Here is an 18391-nt window from a genome sequence, read left to right as displayed (position 1 = left end):
CTGCAATCACATTCACTGCAAGTGCTTTTGATCACAAAGTTCCCTGCAACATGGTCTGGAAAAATCACTTCACCTGCAATTCCTTGTTCTTTCCAATCCCAAAAATTTCCTTCTTGAAACACCGTATCTCTGCTTATGTGTAACGTTCCACTGCTAGGATCATACAAACGATCTGCCTTAGTTCCTGGTTCCTTACCCAAGTATACCACAGGCTTACTTCTATCATCCAATTTCCTGGTATACACCGCTGGTATCTTCATGTATGCAACACAACCAAACACTTTGATGTGACTAATATCTGGTTTTCGTCCACACCAAGCTTCATATGGAGTTTTCCCCTTCAGTATTTTAGTTGGCAAACGATTCAGAATATATATTGCATGTCGTGCTGCCTCACCCCACATATAAGACGCCATCTTTGAACCTTTGAGTAGACTCCTTGTCATAGCTGCTACTGTACGATTCCTTCGCTCCACAACTCTATTTTGTTGTGGAGTGTACGGAGCCGTATAGTGCCTTTGAATGCCCATACTTTCACAAAACGAATCGAACTCAAGGCCACGGAATTCTCCTCCCCTGTCGGTTCTCAGAATCTTTATTTTATTTTCCGTTCCTCTTTCAACCAGTGCTTTAAACCTTTTGAATGACTCGAAAGCTTCACCTTTTGTTTTTAACATATATATCCATATTTTGCGTGTACAATCATCGACAAGTAAAAGAAAGTACTTGTTCCCTGCTAGCGTTGAAGGAGTTATAGGTCCACAGATGTCTGCATGAATTAATTCTAGTGGCTTCTTTGCTGTGAATAGTGCCTGGGATGGGAATGATTTTCGAACCTGTTTGGACATTAAGCAACCCTCACATTTCCTCTTTGGCTGTAAAAAATTAGGAATTCCAACTGCCATCTCTTCCTTGGACATCAATTCCATTGCTTGAAAGTTAATATGTCCGAGGCGAGTATGCCACAACCATGTTTCCTCCTCAGCCTTTGATAACCAACACATTGCCCTGTTTTCCTCGAGACTAATCTTATACAGTCTATTTGCAGATCTCTGAACTCTCATGAGCAGCGTTCCTCCTTGCTTATAAACCCTCAATTGATCTTCTTCCAGTACCACTTTACAACCCTCCTCAGATAATTAACCTAGGCTCAATATATTATTACACAATGTTGGTATATAATATACATCATGAACATTACATTCCTCGCCATTTTTGCACATAAATGATACTACCCCTTTGCCTCGAATAGTAACAATAGAGCCGTCTCCAAATCTTACCTGTCCCGTAACTTTTTCATCCAATTCCTTAAACTTTCCCCTTTCTCCAGTCATGTGTTGGCTAGCCCCATTGTCTAAGTACCACACCTGGGACATCTTGCTCTCATCATTCTTCTTACTGAGCGTAGGGGTCACCCTTTCTTCGTTTAACAGAACTACACCACCTTCCTTAATGTCACTCTCCATTAACAGCAATGCTGGTTCATCTTCTTTAGCTTGAGTCATATTCACCTCTGGTTTTTGCTCTTTCTCCTTCTTTGGTTTGCGACACTCATAGGCAAAATGACCATACGTCCCACAGTTGTAACACCTCAACGTACTCCTATCACGAGTTCCCCGACCACCATTCCTTCCTCGAGCATCAGCACTTCGAGTCCTTTGTGTCCAGGACCCTTCACCTCCGGTTTTGTTTACTTTACTGATCCACTCTTCTCTTGTTAACAGTAGTTTTCCACCCGTGTTTTCACGTCTTGACCATTCTTCTTCAGTAAGCATTAGTTGCCCCTTTCCACTATCACTCTGTCGTTTGGTTCGTTCATCATGTGTCTTGAGCGAGCCAACGGTCTCCTCGACAGTCATTTTGTTTAGATCTCCAAACTGTTCAATCGTTGACACAATCTGAAGATACCTATCTGGCATTGCACGAAGCAGTCTCTTCATAACACAACTTTCTGAAACAGTCTCACCCAGAGCACGGATATTTGTCACTAATCCATTCAATTTCATAAAAAACTCGTCCAGTTGATCTGACTCCTTCATATGCAAGTTTTCAAACTCACTCTTCATGGTCTGAACCTTGGCTTGCTTCGCACGATCCGCGCCTTGACACATAGTCTTTATCGCTTCCCACGCCTCTTTCGCAGTCTCTTTCTCAGCCACTGACAATAGTACATCCTCAGGTATACTTTGATAAATAGTAGCAAGAGCGATCTGATCATGCTTCTCATCAACTGTCGCTTTATCCTTTTCACTCACCTCCACAGCATCCCATACGCCGTGGGCTTTCACGAAGACCTTCATTTTCAGGGCCCAAGCAGTATAATTACTCCTGGACAATATGGGATAGTTCAAACTGATAGCACCGTCCTTCAGCTTAGTCTTCTCCGTTGTCATTCTTGGCATATACTTGGGCATACGTTATGTACACCTGCTCTGATACCAAAATAATGAAAAACACCTGCACTCAACTTATGAATATACTAGCTGTTTGTTTGTTAAAACTGAAAAATAAGCTTTGCTCGGAATAATGTTCCCTTGCCTTCAAAAAAAAATAAGCGATTACAAGAATTTAAAGTAGATAACCACACGCAGGTGGTAGCCAGAAAATAGTTAACTACATAACAGACTCCTATCTACAGGCCACTACTTGAGGACTGCATCTTATTCTTCTAAAAATACTCTAACGACTAGACGACTGATTCAAACAACCCTGAACTACACAATTTATTCAAATAAAACATTATTCAGACACCAAGTTTAGATTAACTAATTTCCAACACATTGTTCACCAATATATCAAATCTCTCCTAACTCGGTTTCTTTGGAAAGGTAATATTAATCATAAGGGAGGAGCCAAGGAGGCGTGGAATTTTCTTTGTCGCCCTAAGGAGGAGGGTGGTCTTGGCTTAAAATGGTACAATGGAACCGTGCCCAACTTATTCATCATTTGCTTAAGGTATGCACAAATTCTGGTTCTCTTTGGGCTTCTTGGGTCAACCACTCAATTCTCAAGCAAAGGTATTTCTGGGCTATTGATTTACCTAGTGATTGTCCTGGATTTGAAAGAAAATTCTTAGGCTTCAAGGTGTGGCACTCGAGTATATTACGTACCATATTGTTGATGGGAATTCGATCTCTTTGTGGTTTGATCCATGGTGGAGTCACTGTTTCCTTACTAACTCTATTAGTTCCCTATAATTGCTCAGTGCTCTCTCCCTAGAAATCAAAGGTAAGGGCCATTATTTGTAATGAGACCTAGGTTCTTCCAAGGCCAAACCCTAGAACTCATCATATTAACCCTGTGCTCACTCATTGGAAACAGGATTCCAATCTCCCTTCTATTCACTTCAAAGGACGTGATCACATTCTCTGGGATAGCCTTGATGCCTCTAAGGTTCGAATTTGGCATATCTGGAATTTGATTCATGACACGGGGACAATAGTCTCATGGCATAAGGCAGTTTGGCATAGGCTTTGCATTAACATGTTTGCTTCTCATCAATGGCTCTCCTGCCATGACCATCTTAGCACTTTGGTTCAGTTACACAAGTTTGGCATCTCATCTACTCAGCAATGCTATCTATGTGTTTTAGGCCGAGAAACCACTAATCACATATTCTTGCACTGCTCATTTAGCCACTGGGTTCTTCATCATCTTTTCTCATTTATTGGTCTGGCTACCCACTGTGATTCTGGGAAAGGTTGATTTCCTTACAGGATTCTGCTAAGAGCACTATCGCTTTTTGCTTTGCCCGGGTCTTTTGTTACCATATTTGGCGGGAGCAGAATGCAGGGGCTCATGACAGAGGTGTTTCCAGGCCTGCAAAGCTACTTCAGGGAATTTTAGTTAACATCAAAGCCCGTCTCAGTGCTTCGAAGTGGTTTGATTCTATTATTTGTAATAGGCCTGATCTGAACATCTGTCTTCATTGTTGAGAAATCTTTAGCTGCTTTTTAGTTGTTATTGTAGTTGTAGTTGCTTTCTATCTCCAATATGTTGTAGATTGGTTATAGATAGTTCTGTCTATGGCTTGTCATAGATCGTAAGGTGCATCCCTCGTTTATTCTCTTCTCTTCTTTCTTCTATAAAAAATTCAATTTAGCAAAAAAATAATTACTTTATTTCAGAAAAAACTTCCAAATATGATTGATCCAGCATATAATTATTATCTCCCGTTCTTTTCTCATAAAATTTTGTTGAATCTACTAATTAAAGTTTAAAATTGTTTACCGCAATGCCAATAAATTTTCAACAGTTTCATCTTACATGAACTCCTTACCGGTGAATAAATTTCTCGCCGGAAAAAAAAGCAACAAATGTAGAACTCTAAAAGAATCATGATTCATTAATATAATTATAATAATAACAGTGTAATATATTCGGTAGACAATAAGTTTGCAATTAACTCCCCATACATATCATTTTCATCACTTTAAGTCGTAAGTTGCAATTCAGTGAATGAAAATAATAAAATAAATGAAAAATAAAGAAGCTAGTGAAGAAATTTCTTGCTCAACTCGTGGTATTTTACTTGGATTCTCCTATAAATGTTTTTTCTTTAAATTTCACTCCTTTTACTACAAGAATAATGTCAATAGACATCACACATTACACATCGGTTAACTTTTCCACTGATGTTAAAAGAAGTATTGACATCATCCCGTGTTTTTGTGATGTCTTTGTTCTTTGTAGACATCAGTTATAATTAAACCGATGTCTAAAATTCAACGAAAAATAATAATTTCGCGCCCATCTTTTCTTTCCCCCCTTAGTCAAATTTTCATTCAGTTTTAATTCTAAATTCCCCCCCCAATCCCAAAATTATCCCCCCTTAAATAAATTTTGGTTCCCCCAAATCAATCTTCAGACACAAAATCAAACCTCTCTCTCGATCGAACCTCTCTCTCGATCGAACCTATCTCCCCTCACAATCTCTCTGAACTCCGGCCATCATCTCACCATCACAATCTCTCGAACCTCTCTCTCTCGAACTGGAATCTCTCTCTCTCATTCTCTCAACCTCTCTCCGCTCTCAATCTCTCCGTTAAGCCTCTTTCAGTTAACCTCTGTACTTCGGTAAGTATTAACGATCCTTTCATCTCTACTGATTACATGGTATTTTTTAACTTTAATCCTCATTTGTTTGCTTTAGTTATGATTTGTGATTTGATTTAGTGTTGTTTATCTAATTTTTCTTGTTATAAATGCTAATCTATTATTTTATTACAGATATGATTAGGTTTAGTTATTTTGATTTGGTACTTGGTGCTTGTTATAGATTTATCTCCTTTATTTTATAGACAAGTTATCGAAATTAAGTTGTTTGTATGCACGCTCTGCCCGGGTACGAGAGGCTCATGACAGTGTTACTATAGAGTTATTTTAAGTTTATATGTTCTAGAGTGGATGATTTACATTTTTACTTGTACAACTGCATAATGGAACTTTACTAGAAACTAATAAATTGCCTTGTCACTTGAAAGTCTTTGAACACAAATTTACTCTAACTGTTGAAATTGTCTTTAACTTCCAAGTTATTTATAGACGGTTATCGTTTTTATAAGGCTGGATCGAAACTTGAATGCAAAATTGAAAGATTATTATAGATATTAATTTTAACGATTGTGTTCTGGTCAAATCTCGGTCAATTTGAAATTGATTGTGTATGCTTACAAGTTGGTGTTAGTTTTGTAAGTTAACAAATAAGATTGATCTTCCTTGTTTGCTTTTGCGAAAGTGAAACTGATTATTGTTTGTTATTTATTGTTTGTCGTAGACATATATGTTCAAGTATGACAGTGTACATGGTTCTTGGAAGCATCATGAACTCAAAGTTAAGGATGAGAAGACCCTTTTATTTGGTGAGAAACCTGTTGCTGTCTTCGGTTCAAGGTATGGGTTAAATGATATAATGCTCAAAATATTGTTGTTAGCCGTACATGTCAGTTATTTTCAGGTATGTTTTTATGTATTGACATATTTTGAAGAGTGGTCAAAATAGGATAGTGAAAAAATGATCTTACAATTTTCATTAGACTGAATGTCTTCAGTTGGTTTCTGGAGAATGTAATAGTTTAAATTTCAGATCATATGTTTTACTATTTTGGTTGACGTTCTCAGACAATAATTACACAATTAGTGATGTAAAACTTTACACAATTTGGTCTATAAACTTCTTACACATCACTTTCAATTTAGAAAAGATGATGTCAAAAAAGATAATGTACATCACATTAAGGTAAAAAACTGATATCAAAGAAATCGAGGTTCAAGTCTAAATGAAACATACAAATCACTTTGTTTAAGATAAAACTAATGTTAAGTAATATTATAAATATCACTTTTAACCAAACAAAACTGATGTTAAAAAACACAATGTACATCACTTTCAGACAAACAACTGATGTTAAAGACTAACATGTTCAAGCATAAATGATACATAAACATCACTTCATTCTAGAAAATACTGATGTCTATACGCGAAATTAGACATCACCTTTCATTAAAGAAACTAATGTTTAATATGTCATTTTACATCACCTCTGTCAAAATTATCGATGTTTTTATGACAAAAAACATAGCTCAATATATGTTTAATATGTTTTAATCGGTGTAATTTTGGTATAGCCTTTTTTCTAAAAAATCATCATATAGACATCAATGTTTTTCACTAAAATCGATGTTTTTGTGACAAAAAAAATAGCTCATGATATGTTTAACATGTTTAATTGGGTGTAATTTAGTTAATAAATTATTTATTTATAGCATTTTATGTAAATAATCAACACATAGACATCTGGTTTTTAATTAAAATCGATGTCTAATCGAGTATAGACATCGGGTATTCACCGATGTCTAGAATAGACATCACCGACATCAACATCGGTTGGGAAACAACATAGACATCGGCCAAAAAGCGATGTCTATGGACTTTTTTCTTGTAGTGTTTGGATAAGTGGGCTAGTGTAATGCAAGTGTTACAAGGAGTGTTACATTAGGTAAGATATGTTTGTCCTATTGTAATACCTCTCAATTAGTGTTATAATAGGTATAAAGTTATTGTTGCATAGAGATTCCACTGTTACATGATATGTAACACTAGCGCCTGGTTGTATATTAGTTACTTTTTATTTTTTAAAAGTATTAGAGTGAATATTTTATCAAAAACTATAATTAAAATTATATTCTAGTTTATTCATGACTCTAAAATTTAGCATGTAAAATAAAAAATTTAGAACGTAATGTAAATTAATACATAATATATTTTTTCAATTTTACATTTATTACATAATTAGTTTTAATAAAATAAATATAAAGCAAAAATTAAAAATTAAAATAGTATAAAATAGACATTAGTACCAGTGAAACTTTGGGCGGTATATTTCCCTCGTAAACGAAAAAAAGCGTTAGTAAATTCCTCCGGACAAAATACTTTGAATCTAGTATGTCTCTCGACTTTTATATCTCTGAAAATTTCTCTCTCACCACACACTATTTCATGAACAAGCTCAAAAGATGAAACGAAGAATAAATCGAAGACTTCTTAATTGAAAACACATGTTTATGGCTTCAATTTGAACAGATCCCCAATTGCCTTCTAATTATTTTAAGGTTCAGCCCCATAATCCTAGATCCCCAATTGCCTTCTAATTTCCATTCTTTTTCGCAAATTCAATTGAAAATTTTAAACAGATCTGCGCATATTCGCACAAATACTTTTATATTTTCGAGAAGAGGAAGACTTTGCCTGTTTGGTATCAGAAAAATGAGTTTTTAAGGCATTCAAGGAGAATCAGAGTCTCGTTCTTGTTGGAGAGACCGGGAGTGGAAAGACTACGCAGGTTAGCTGCTTTCGAGTTTCGTTTGTCTTGAATTTATATGGTTTGGAATAATAGGGTATTTTTAAGTGTTTGTGTATGAAATTATAGGTTATATGTTGTGTATTTTTAAGTGTTTGTGCAGATTATTGTTATGAGTGACGTGTGTATTTACAAATTTGTGGGAGTGGATTGTAGTTGATCTGAAGCTAGCTCATCACTCGAAGATGATTTCAAGTTTACTCGAAGCTGATTTTAGGTTTACTTAATTGATTGAATTAATTGATTGAATTAATTAAGTATTTACTTAATTGATCTAAAGCTAGTGGTGATGAGTGGATTGTAGTGTATTTACAAATGTAGTTAAAATAAAATTAATTGATTATGCATTTCCTCTTCTACAAGGTTGGATTTTTTATAAGAGAAAGATTTATTAAACTGGTGCAAATCCTCCAAATTTTACTTAATGCTCTCTTTTCTAAATTTGACAGGATTTGTTGCTACCATATATGTTGTACAGATATTGACATCGCAATTATGGTAGGTGGATTCCCGTACAAAGATGGGATGGAGAGGAAGGATGTAATGTGAAAAAATATATCGATATACAGGACTCAAGCTTTGGCCTTAGAGCAGCACGCTTCAACAAATTGCAAGGTCATATTCTTTTAATCTGAAGAATAGAACTTTTAGTTCTGTTTCTTGAAGTCAGAATGGTTCTTTTCTCAACTTACTTCAAAAAAAATATGAAGCTTGGTGCCAATTTCAAGTTCTTGCATTCGTTAATGACACGAAAACTTTACTTCTGTTAAGGTATCTTCAATTTATATTTTGTGCAAGTGCTCCTGGTAGCTAATCCAGCTAACACTAACACACTAATCTTTAAAGAATTTTCTCCTTTTAACAAAATCAAGTTGAATGTTAAAATTAGGGTTTTCAGTGTGCTATGTAGATAGTTTTGATTAATTTATTTACCAATTTTGTCATTAGTTGTGTAATGTCCACTGATTATTTGAATTGCAGGAGCTTGATGAGTCAGATATAAGTACCAAAGAAGGCACTAGGGTTATACTTGGAGGAGCCCAAATTGGTTTTACGGGAGAAAAGGTATAATAATTATTCTGCACTTACATTGTTCTGCACTAGTTTCAATTAAGAACCGGCAGAGCTAAAATTGGAAGAAATAACTGAAGATATCTTGAATATGGACCTTGATAAGGACCATAATACATGGTAATCTGTACTAGCTGTTAAAATATTCATCTTGAATTTGCAGTTACTGGTTTCAATTAGTCAGAGTATTTCCAGAGTTACCAGACCTACTTGCCTGCTTGGGTGGTATGAAGATACATGTATCTTTTCTATTGTGCTGCTTTTATTACTTTGTGAACTGCTACATTTTAACTTTCTGCTGAGAAGTGCGAAATGACTTGTTTACCTTTTATTTTATTTACATTCAGTCACCTAGTTTTCTATGGTCAAATCTAAATCCATTTGCAACAGACCTCTATCTTGTATCTTTGACTTGTCACTGCATTTAAGCCTGTACATGAAGCAATCCATCCATGTAAAACTACCCGACTCATTTAAATAATACCTGAAATAATTCTTATGGTTTTGTTAGCCACCGGAAGCTTGCCAACCATGAATTAAAAAGTATGGGAATGTTTTGGACGTGATGATGCTTTGGTCAATAACTCGTTTTATCTCCCTTTATAGGGTTATATTTTCAACTGTGCTACTAGGCAGATCTGCCCATCTGATGTGAACGCTCTCTTTTTTCTACTATGGAAATGAAAGATTTTTTTATGCTGTTTATCTTTTATGCAGTGTGAGGACTCACGATGCAATGTGGGGCAGCACAAAAATTGCGTCATTGTTCCGGAAAAAATATGTAGAACCAGTTGTTCCCGAGACCTTTTACTGTGAACTCTGCAGACTAAGTCCCATAAGTAATTTCCATGATTAATTTTAACATTGAAATTCACTGGCATAGTGGTATGTATATATAGCATCTACATTTGTAGCTGTGCTTGATCTCTGCATATTAAACTTTAATTTAAAAATCAATATTAACCTACATTGGTTTTCTTTTGATAGTCATATGATTATTCAACTTGTTTCCATCTTTCAAGAGTGTTAGTATATTTAAAAAAATATATAGTTTACGTATTTTACAGGATATACCAACTTGAACAATTGGAATCAATTTTGATTCCGCCAACTTGAACAATTCGATTTTACTTCAATGGGTTTTATGATATTTATATGCACATCTACCACACTTATTTACATACAAATGCATGTGTGAATTAGTGTTTTCTTTTCTTTAAACTGGTTGTCGTTCTAATATTATAATACCTTTGTCCCCTTTTGGTAGTCATTTGACTTCTTGGCACCTATTTTAAGGTGTTAACAAAATTATATTTCTTATTAAAACATAATTTTTCTATTAAACTAAATTACAAAATTTATACTTCTATTTGACATAAATATCAAAGTAATAATATATACAAACATATATCTTAAGGGACCACTAAAAGGGGACACCGGAGTACTTTTTTTATTTCTTTCTATTCCTTGGGTAGTTTGTTCCTTTTCCACGATGACCTTACTTTTTCTCGTCAATCTTTACTTTTGGACCATTACTGTGGTCAATGCATTTTATTTTGGGCAACATATTATGAGTATTTTTTAGAAAAGAAATGTCATAGCTAGGTTCTTTATATGCTATTTACTCAAAAAAATAATAAGTATGATCTTGAAAACCCATGCTAGTTTTGTGAGAGTTACTATGAAAACTTAGACCTGTGCAAATACCCAAAATTGAAACATCCTTTAATTTTTTTGAAAGGTATAATGGGTTATGTATTCAGTCACCAGTATAAAGAAGGCTTTAAGAGGGAACTTTAATTTTTTTTAAAGGTATAATGGGTTATGTATTTTTGAATTGTCGGTTCATGCTATTTCTGGAGAATAGTTATTTATTGTTTTATAACCATTTTTATCTGAAACTCCGTACAAAAAGATTGTGCCAGAAGCATACATTACACAAGATTAGCCGATTGCAAAGTATGTTCAACGTCTTCCAGCAACAATCGAGAGAGATTCTCCCCCTTTTCTTTTCAAGTTTAATGAGGTACACAATTATTATAACTCTAGTCTATGAATTTACCCGGTCAATAGTAGCTCGCTAGGAAATGAGCAATATATTATAGCTCTGGTTCAATACACATCCAGCAATATAAAGAGACTATTACACTTTTTTCAATTATAATCAGGTACATAGTTATTATATCTCTAGTCTACCAACTTACCTGGTCATAAGCCATAACAAATTGTGCTCACTAGGAAATAAGCAATGTGCTATATTTATGAATGAAGCAATATTCACATATACATTGCATCTATAGCAATTGTGACTATTTATCTTTACTCTGTCATGAGGAGCCCTGTTTTGTATAATGGACATATTCAAGTAAAAAAGGAACTTGACATGCATCACCGACTCAGCTTAGAGTTAGTTTTAGTTAGTAGTTGCAGGGTACATGTCTGACTATCACATTTAATCATTGATTTTTCTGAAGGATCCATTGCAAAGACATTGAGCGATGGAGCGGCATATAAATGAAATTTTTTTAAAACAGTAATGTATGTGGTTCACATGCGCATTCTAATAAGAATAATAAAAGTCAGTTACACAGTGGATATACCATGGTATTTGCCATGGTATATCCAATTTTTCTTGTCTTTTTATTCAAGTGTGTTGTGTACATTTTTCTTGCTCCATTCAGTAAATATTTGGCAATTCTGAATATTGTTGTGTTTATTCAATTGCTTGCATCCGTTTGAATGTTTCATGTTTTTTTATATGTTCTGATCATAATCTTAATTGACCTCACATTTTTTTTAATTTTCTTCCCACTTGTATATCAGATTACGTTGGCTTCATCTGTCATGCTTTGGCAGAGAAAGTATGGAAGGATAAAAAGTGATTCTCTACATGGTTATTTTGTATAATTTTATATCTAAGAATAGTTGAAGAGTAGTTTTTGTATAGCTTGGATGTTATGTTATAGTACTTTGGTCGTCGTTGGCGTTGGGGATGGTTTGTAGAATTTATTGTTATGTAGTTGTTTGGTTTGCCGAGCTGAGACTCAAGTATGCAACTTTGATGTTTTTGTTGATTATGGATTATTCTCAAAATAGACCATATATTTCAAAAATGTTTTTAATAACTGTTACATTTGCTTGTTCTGGTGTAATATTTGTCTACATATAATGTTACACTACATATGTTATTAGTGTTACAATAGATAAAAAGATTGTTACAATACACATATTCCAATGTTGCCTAACTAAAAACTGGTATTACAATTGATAAAATCTACTGTTATAATAGGAAATATGGGACCCACAGGTGGGGTCCACGTGAGACCGCGTGGCACCAGTGGTCGAACTTATGCATTCTTGATCAAGATATTGTATCACTCATTTTGCTTTATATTTGGGCATGTTAGTGTAATAGTAGGTGCCTATTATAATGTTTTCCTCTCTGTTATAATAGATCAGTGATGTGTTATATTAGGGTGTCTATTGTAATGCTCGTATATGTAACGCCCCCTGGTGTTCCAATAGACCTATTGTAACGCTTTTGGGGCCTATTGTAACACCATTTAGGCATTACAATAGCCCACTTATGGCATAGTGATGGATCAGTGTAAATACCCTATAAGAGACGGCCATCTTAATTTATCATGAATAGCCGCATCAATAAGTAAATTCTTTTTAATTGTTTATTTACCAAACTAAATGCATATAAAATTATATAATTTGATTATAAACAACAGAAATTGAAGATCACCAAACTCATTGCTGGAAAAGATAAATCCTTAACGTGTCCCTCGTTGTATTAATACTATTACTACAAAAAAGGCAATATTCCGGCTATTTATATGCATAATTTATATAAATCCTGCTGAAAAAATGTCTGTATTTGCTGCATATATTTGGTACAAAGGATCTAAAAAAGGATTCGTACAAGCAGAGTAATTAGAAATCGTTGCTTCAGCATGCCTTTCAGGAGATCTAAAGTCGGATTATACAAATTTTGAACATAACACAAAAGCAATATTTCTAATATTAGTGCGGTTTAGCAATTAATATCATTAAATGATTCCCTGAAATTTAGTTTAAAGATATATACATATATATATAGATATATATATATATATATGTGTCAATTTTGTATTGAACATTATATATTTGTGGAAGTAATTAAATTATAACCATATGACTGTCACGTGTCCATTGGTTTGATCCTCATTTTCAACAGAGTATAACGAACCAATATGCACTACGCCATAAGTGCGCTACTATAATGCAAGTGTTATAAGCAGCGTTGTCGTATTGTAACACCTGTCGATTAGTGTTACAATAGCTATAAATCTAGTGTTGCACAGAAATATTAGTGTTACACAACATGTAACACCAGCACCTGGTGTTACATTAGTTACTATTTTATTTTTTATATATTTGTAATGAAGACATTTTCATAAAACTTGTATTAAAATTATATTCTCGATTATTAATGAATCAAGAATGTAGTAAAAAATATTTAATAAATACTAAATTTTATTGTACATAAATATAAAACACACTTTGTTAGTTCATTCTTTAATAAATATTAATTTAATAAGTAAAATAAAAATATCAAATATAAAAATTTTAAAATATGTACACACTTTACTAGGTAAAAAAATAGGCGTTATTTTACCCTCCTAAATTAAAATATATCTCGACTCGTAAAAAACACGCTCAGACAAATATACACAAACTCTCTCTCTCTCAAATGTTGTCTGGTCTCACCTTTATGAAACACTATTTATTGACACTCGAAAGATGAATTGGAGAAGAAATTACATATTTGGTATTTGAATACACATATATATGGATCTAATTTAAAGGTCGTTACTAACTTTTTGATTTATCTTACAGGTTTCGAGGGCTTCAAATTGGGGTTTTAGTCCTTTTTCTTAGGTTAGCCGGTAAATGTTTACAGATTTGTTCGGATTTAAACATATATACATATTTTCCCCGATTAACATATGTTTCATGGTGAAATTTCAGGTAACTAGGGCTTTAAAATTAGGGGTTAGGGCTTTTTCTCATATTTTATTGGGCGTTAAAGCTTTGGTTAAGGTATGTACTAATTTCAGTTGGGTTTTCATATTCGATTGGGTTTTTTGGATATATGTGTATGTATCCATTGGTTTTGTTATGAATTTGATATGTTATATATGTTTTGTTATTTTGTTTTTTAAGACTGTTATGTTATACTTGTTTTTATCATATTCGATTTGTTTTAACACTGATACAAGTAGATAATCAGGATAAACTTACGCATTCTCCATATGATGGGCAGTCTATTCATGGAGATGATGTTAATATTGAGAATGATGACGACGACCGAGAATTGGATCTGTGTGGAGGTTTGTTAGATGATGAGAAAGCACAGATACTTTGAATTAATGAGCATATTTAGGATCATGATCAGGTTTTTTAAGTTGTACGTGTATGTGGAGGTTTTAGTGTGTATTTCAAGTTTGAAGTACAATCATGTGTACATTTATTTGTTCTTAGTTTGTTTGTTCTTAGTACTACTACAGTAGTTCCTCCGTATCTCACTTCCTCAGTATTATAGTTTAAAAAAACTGAAGAGAAGCTTTTGCAAAGTGTTGCTGAGATGCATAATCTAGAAGTCCAGCTTGAGGCTGCATCTGATCACGATCGATGATTATCGATTGATATTAGTACCTCTCCTGAAATTATTCATCCAGGTGTGTAATGACTCGTGTTTTATGCATGATTTTCTCCGGTTTGTATCAACTTATGTTCTAACTGATTATCTGTACTAATATAACTATATTCACGAACACTTGGAGGATCTAGCAGAAAAGTATGCTATAGAGAAATCTGATGCTGTTAGAGAAGCATTTTGGCAGAACTTGCTCTTGATTCTAAAAAGCACATTGTCAGCGGAGACATGACAAGTCTAAGGAGAAGAAGAAGAATAAAGATTCAATAAAACAAAGGATGTCAAGGTCTGGAACATGTTCATTTCATTTGAAAAATGTTTGTATTTTTTGTTATTTACCTTAAGCATAAAGTCTGTAGGTCTAATAACTTGCTTATTCTGTAGACTATTGCTAACAATGAGCTGCATGTGCGTCCTAAGGAGATCGGCGAATTCAAGTATGCACCCTGATATTAAAGATCACACTCATTTAGATGTCCTTCCATTTTAAATCTGAATATATAACACATTCCGAATATATTGTGATTATTTAAATTTTGACTAACCTTGTCAGTTTTGGTGTGGCAGTAGCTCCGTGTCATTGGAATACGATGAAGGCCATCTTTACCATGGGCTATAGTTCTAGGAGACCCTCTGGACCCTGCTCCTATCCAGCATCTGGCTCAGGAGTTATGGTGAAGACTAGACGCAGAAAGGTATGTCGGTATTGACATGAAGGAGTTATCAAGTATGCCTGGAGTCAGTCGACCAAATTTAAATTACTACCAACAAACACCCCCTTAATCTAAATTTGGTTCTGCAGATTCCTGATACCGAGTAACCCGCACAATCTCTCAAACTTCACGGTAGCCATAGCTTTAGTTAACACGTCTGCACACTGGTCACCTGTTCGAACATGCTTGATCACAACTTCACCACGTTCAACACATTTCTTTTGAGCTTATACACCCATTTCAGACTAATCGGTCTGTGTCCTGAGGGCAATTCTACGAGCTTCCAGGTGTCGTTCTTTTTGATAGCTTCTATTTCATACCTCATCGCATCCTTCCAAGCTCTCTCTTTTGCAGCTTGGTTATATGTTGCTGGTTCCTCAATCACTACTAAAAATATGGGATCAGACATCGGTTCTGAACCGATGTTAAAAAAAACTGAACCGATGTCTTCGCGTGTGATGTTAAATGTCATCAGGCTTTGACATCGGTTCACAGCCGATCTCTATTACAGTGATATATATCGGTTTTAAGAATAATTCTGATGTCTTTGCAACAAATTTCAGCTTATATTACAGTATTTCTAGGTGAATATGAGTATATTATGGGGTAATTATCCATTAAAACATGAAACCTACAAGCTCTAAAAGGTATTTTTTTAAAAATCTTTCAAACAAACCGATGTGAAAATCTAGATCAGACATCGGTTATGTTGTCTGACCGATGTGAAATGGTCCATCAGACATCGGGTACTTTTATCAACCGATGTAAAATAATGGGTTAGACATCGGTTTCGTTCATTTGGTGATGTTAAATCCTTTTGTTTAACATCAGTGTTTTTTTCTAACCGATGTTTAATTTTTAATATTGTAAAATTTAAGACATCAGCTATTGAAAATTCGATGTTATTTGGCTTAAAATACATTGATTTTTTTTACAGAACCGATGTCAAATGACTATTTGACATTGGTTTTTGTAGTTCTTTTTCTTTTAATATTATTTCACCTGATGTCTTTTGTTCATTTTTACATCGGTTTTAAATTACCATTCTGATGTTAATATATGTACTGTAAATTGCATATGCCATCCTGGTACTATTAATAGCCCAGGGAACCAATTGCATTTTCAACCAGAAAAATACCAACAATATGCAATACATCCAACCAAATTTATAAAAATATAGAGGTATACATTGATACCAAATTTACTAACATTCAATCCAACAAGAGCTCAATTCGGACATTACATTCCAAGTCTAAAATAAACATCCCAACTAAAAACAATAAAACCCAAATTCTCTAGTTATTACATCCAACATTCTAAACATGTTTGACTAGTTAATATGTACCACTTGTCAAATTTCGACAATTCCAAACATAAATCAGAATGATGGATGTAATTGTCACCAAACATCCCTTAATTAACCACCAACCACCAGCAAACACAATATCAATTCACATAGTTCAGAGGAAAGCTATATATATAGATACTTATCATTTTTACATCTTGTCTTGGATAAATTCAAGCACCTCCATCCGCACCTCATCCAACTCCTGCCTTGTGTAGGACTTTCGAGTTTTGGTTGCCCACTATAAAACACACGTAAAAATTAGCAACCAGAATATTATTAACCAGAATTGCCATATGTATAATTAAAAATAAACAGAACCAACTATTTATAATTTAACCAGAAGAGGACCTTTTCTATATTTAACCGTAATTTTCTTCGTTAATCCAAAACTATATACCAGATAGTTCCTTATCACTAATAAAAACAAGATCCATCTGGAAATCACTAATAATAAAAACTGATAATAAAAATGGCACTCATATTTATCTGTCCTGAAAAACTACACAAAAAAATTCTACATGCCATCTATCGGAAATGATTTGCATATATACCTTGGTAGTAAAAGATAGCTCCTTATCAGCAATGATATCTTTCATGTATCGCATTATAACATAGCCACATTCAACCCCTCCTGGTTGTTTGGGAGATCCCTGTTACAATATAAAATCTGAATTAGCACCAGAAATTAATTAAAATTACAAAGTGATAAAAAAATACAAAAAACTTACAAGAAGATTCTTTATCTGAGGAGCTTTATTTCCCCTTCCAGTTTGAGCATTGTAGGATTTCATCGCTCTACATTGCAGAACAACAATAATATACATGATTATTTTTCAAAAGGGAGAATATTTACTATATATATATATTTATATATAGTAATTAACAGAAATATATTACTCTGTTAATGATTTTTCCAACTCATCAAAATGTGTTGGATGTGGCAGAGGGTTCAGAATATAAATGTCGTCATCCCAAATTACAACCAAAATCCAGTGGCAACTATGTTTATAAAAAAGAAAAAATAAAAACACAAGTCAGAAATTTTAAAAAAACTACCTAAATATATTAATTTGTACAAGCATGTCTAAATTAAAAATACTTACTTATGATTATGTGGCATGAAGTACATGCGATAAGGACTACTCTCTTTCAACCGATTAACAAAATAAGAATGAAAAGATTTGTTCAACGTAAATGTAGCTCCTGGATCGAAAAATCCATATAAGACCACATCATCATTCTTCCTCTCAATCTTAATCAGTCTTTGCAAGAGCCTACCAGGGAGTGAATTACATTACTTATAATATCCGTATAAAACATGAATATTGAATATGTAACGATAAAAAAATTAACTTACGCCATATAAGCAGATATTACAGCTTGGCCAATCATATCGAACTCCAACAATGCTTTCACATTTTCATGCAATATATAAATTATTTTCTCAGTCCCAAACACGTCCGAATCACACGGAATTGGTATTGACTCCCCAGTGGCTTTCATGAAGACTGCAGCATGTTTGTATAACACCTTGTACTGCTTTGGCACATTCTTGTTTAGCTTCATTTTTCTATAATCATCTTGAAGTTTCTGCAACTCATCTTTCCGCTTAGACTGCCCCTGCAACACTTCCTTTTTCTTTTTCTACACAGAATTAAATAAAACAAGAATAATCGGTTATTATTGACATAACTAC

At 33.9% G+C, this 18391-nt stretch overlaps 2 long non-coding RNA genes across 19 annotated transcripts in view; both read left to right on the top strand.

The window, feature by feature from the left end:
- Positions 1-7455: 7455 nt before the first annotated feature.
- The window catches only part of LOC141676827 (uncharacterized), a 48360-nt gene continuing 37424 nt past the window's right edge, over positions 7456-18391 (top strand). For 6 of the 11 annotated variants that reach the window (XR_012557164.1, XR_012557155.1, XR_012557158.1 and 3 more), the window contains exons 1-6: positions 7456-8076; positions 8309-8474; positions 8841-8924; positions 9648-9769; positions 10672-10742; positions 10846-10956. This is a non-coding gene — a long non-coding RNA (uncharacterized LOC141676827). Of the gene's footprint in view, positions 8077-8308; positions 8475-8496; positions 8631-8840; positions 8925-9093; positions 9156-9647; positions 9770-10671; positions 10743-10845; positions 10957-18391 lie in introns of those variants that run through there. The other 5 variants (XR_012557160.1, XR_012557161.1, XR_012557157.1 and 2 more) reach the window with 5 other exon arrangements.
- Positions 13649-15843, top strand: LOC141678750 (uncharacterized). 8 transcript variants are annotated; one of them, XR_012557889.1, is made up of 8 exons: positions 13649-13746; positions 13815-13856; positions 13947-14018; positions 14209-14656; positions 14772-14920; positions 15019-15071; positions 15202-15329; positions 15437-15837. It is a non-coding gene; the product is annotated as an uncharacterized LOC141678750 (long non-coding RNA). The 8 variants fall into 8 exon arrangements; XR_012557892.1 differs by having other exon boundaries at positions 14242-14656; positions 15437-15836; XR_012557893.1 differs by having other exon boundaries at positions 13662-13746; positions 13815-13864; positions 14242-14656.

The sequence above is a fragment of the Apium graveolens genome, chromosome 8, assembly GCF_009905375.1.
Source record: "Apium graveolens cultivar Ventura chromosome 8, ASM990537v1, whole genome shotgun sequence".
NCBI lineage: Eukaryota > Viridiplantae > Streptophyta > Magnoliopsida > Apiales > Apiaceae > Apium > Apium graveolens.
Note: the sequence above shows the minus strand (reverse complement) of the source record. Positions and strands in the feature narration are given on the sequence as shown.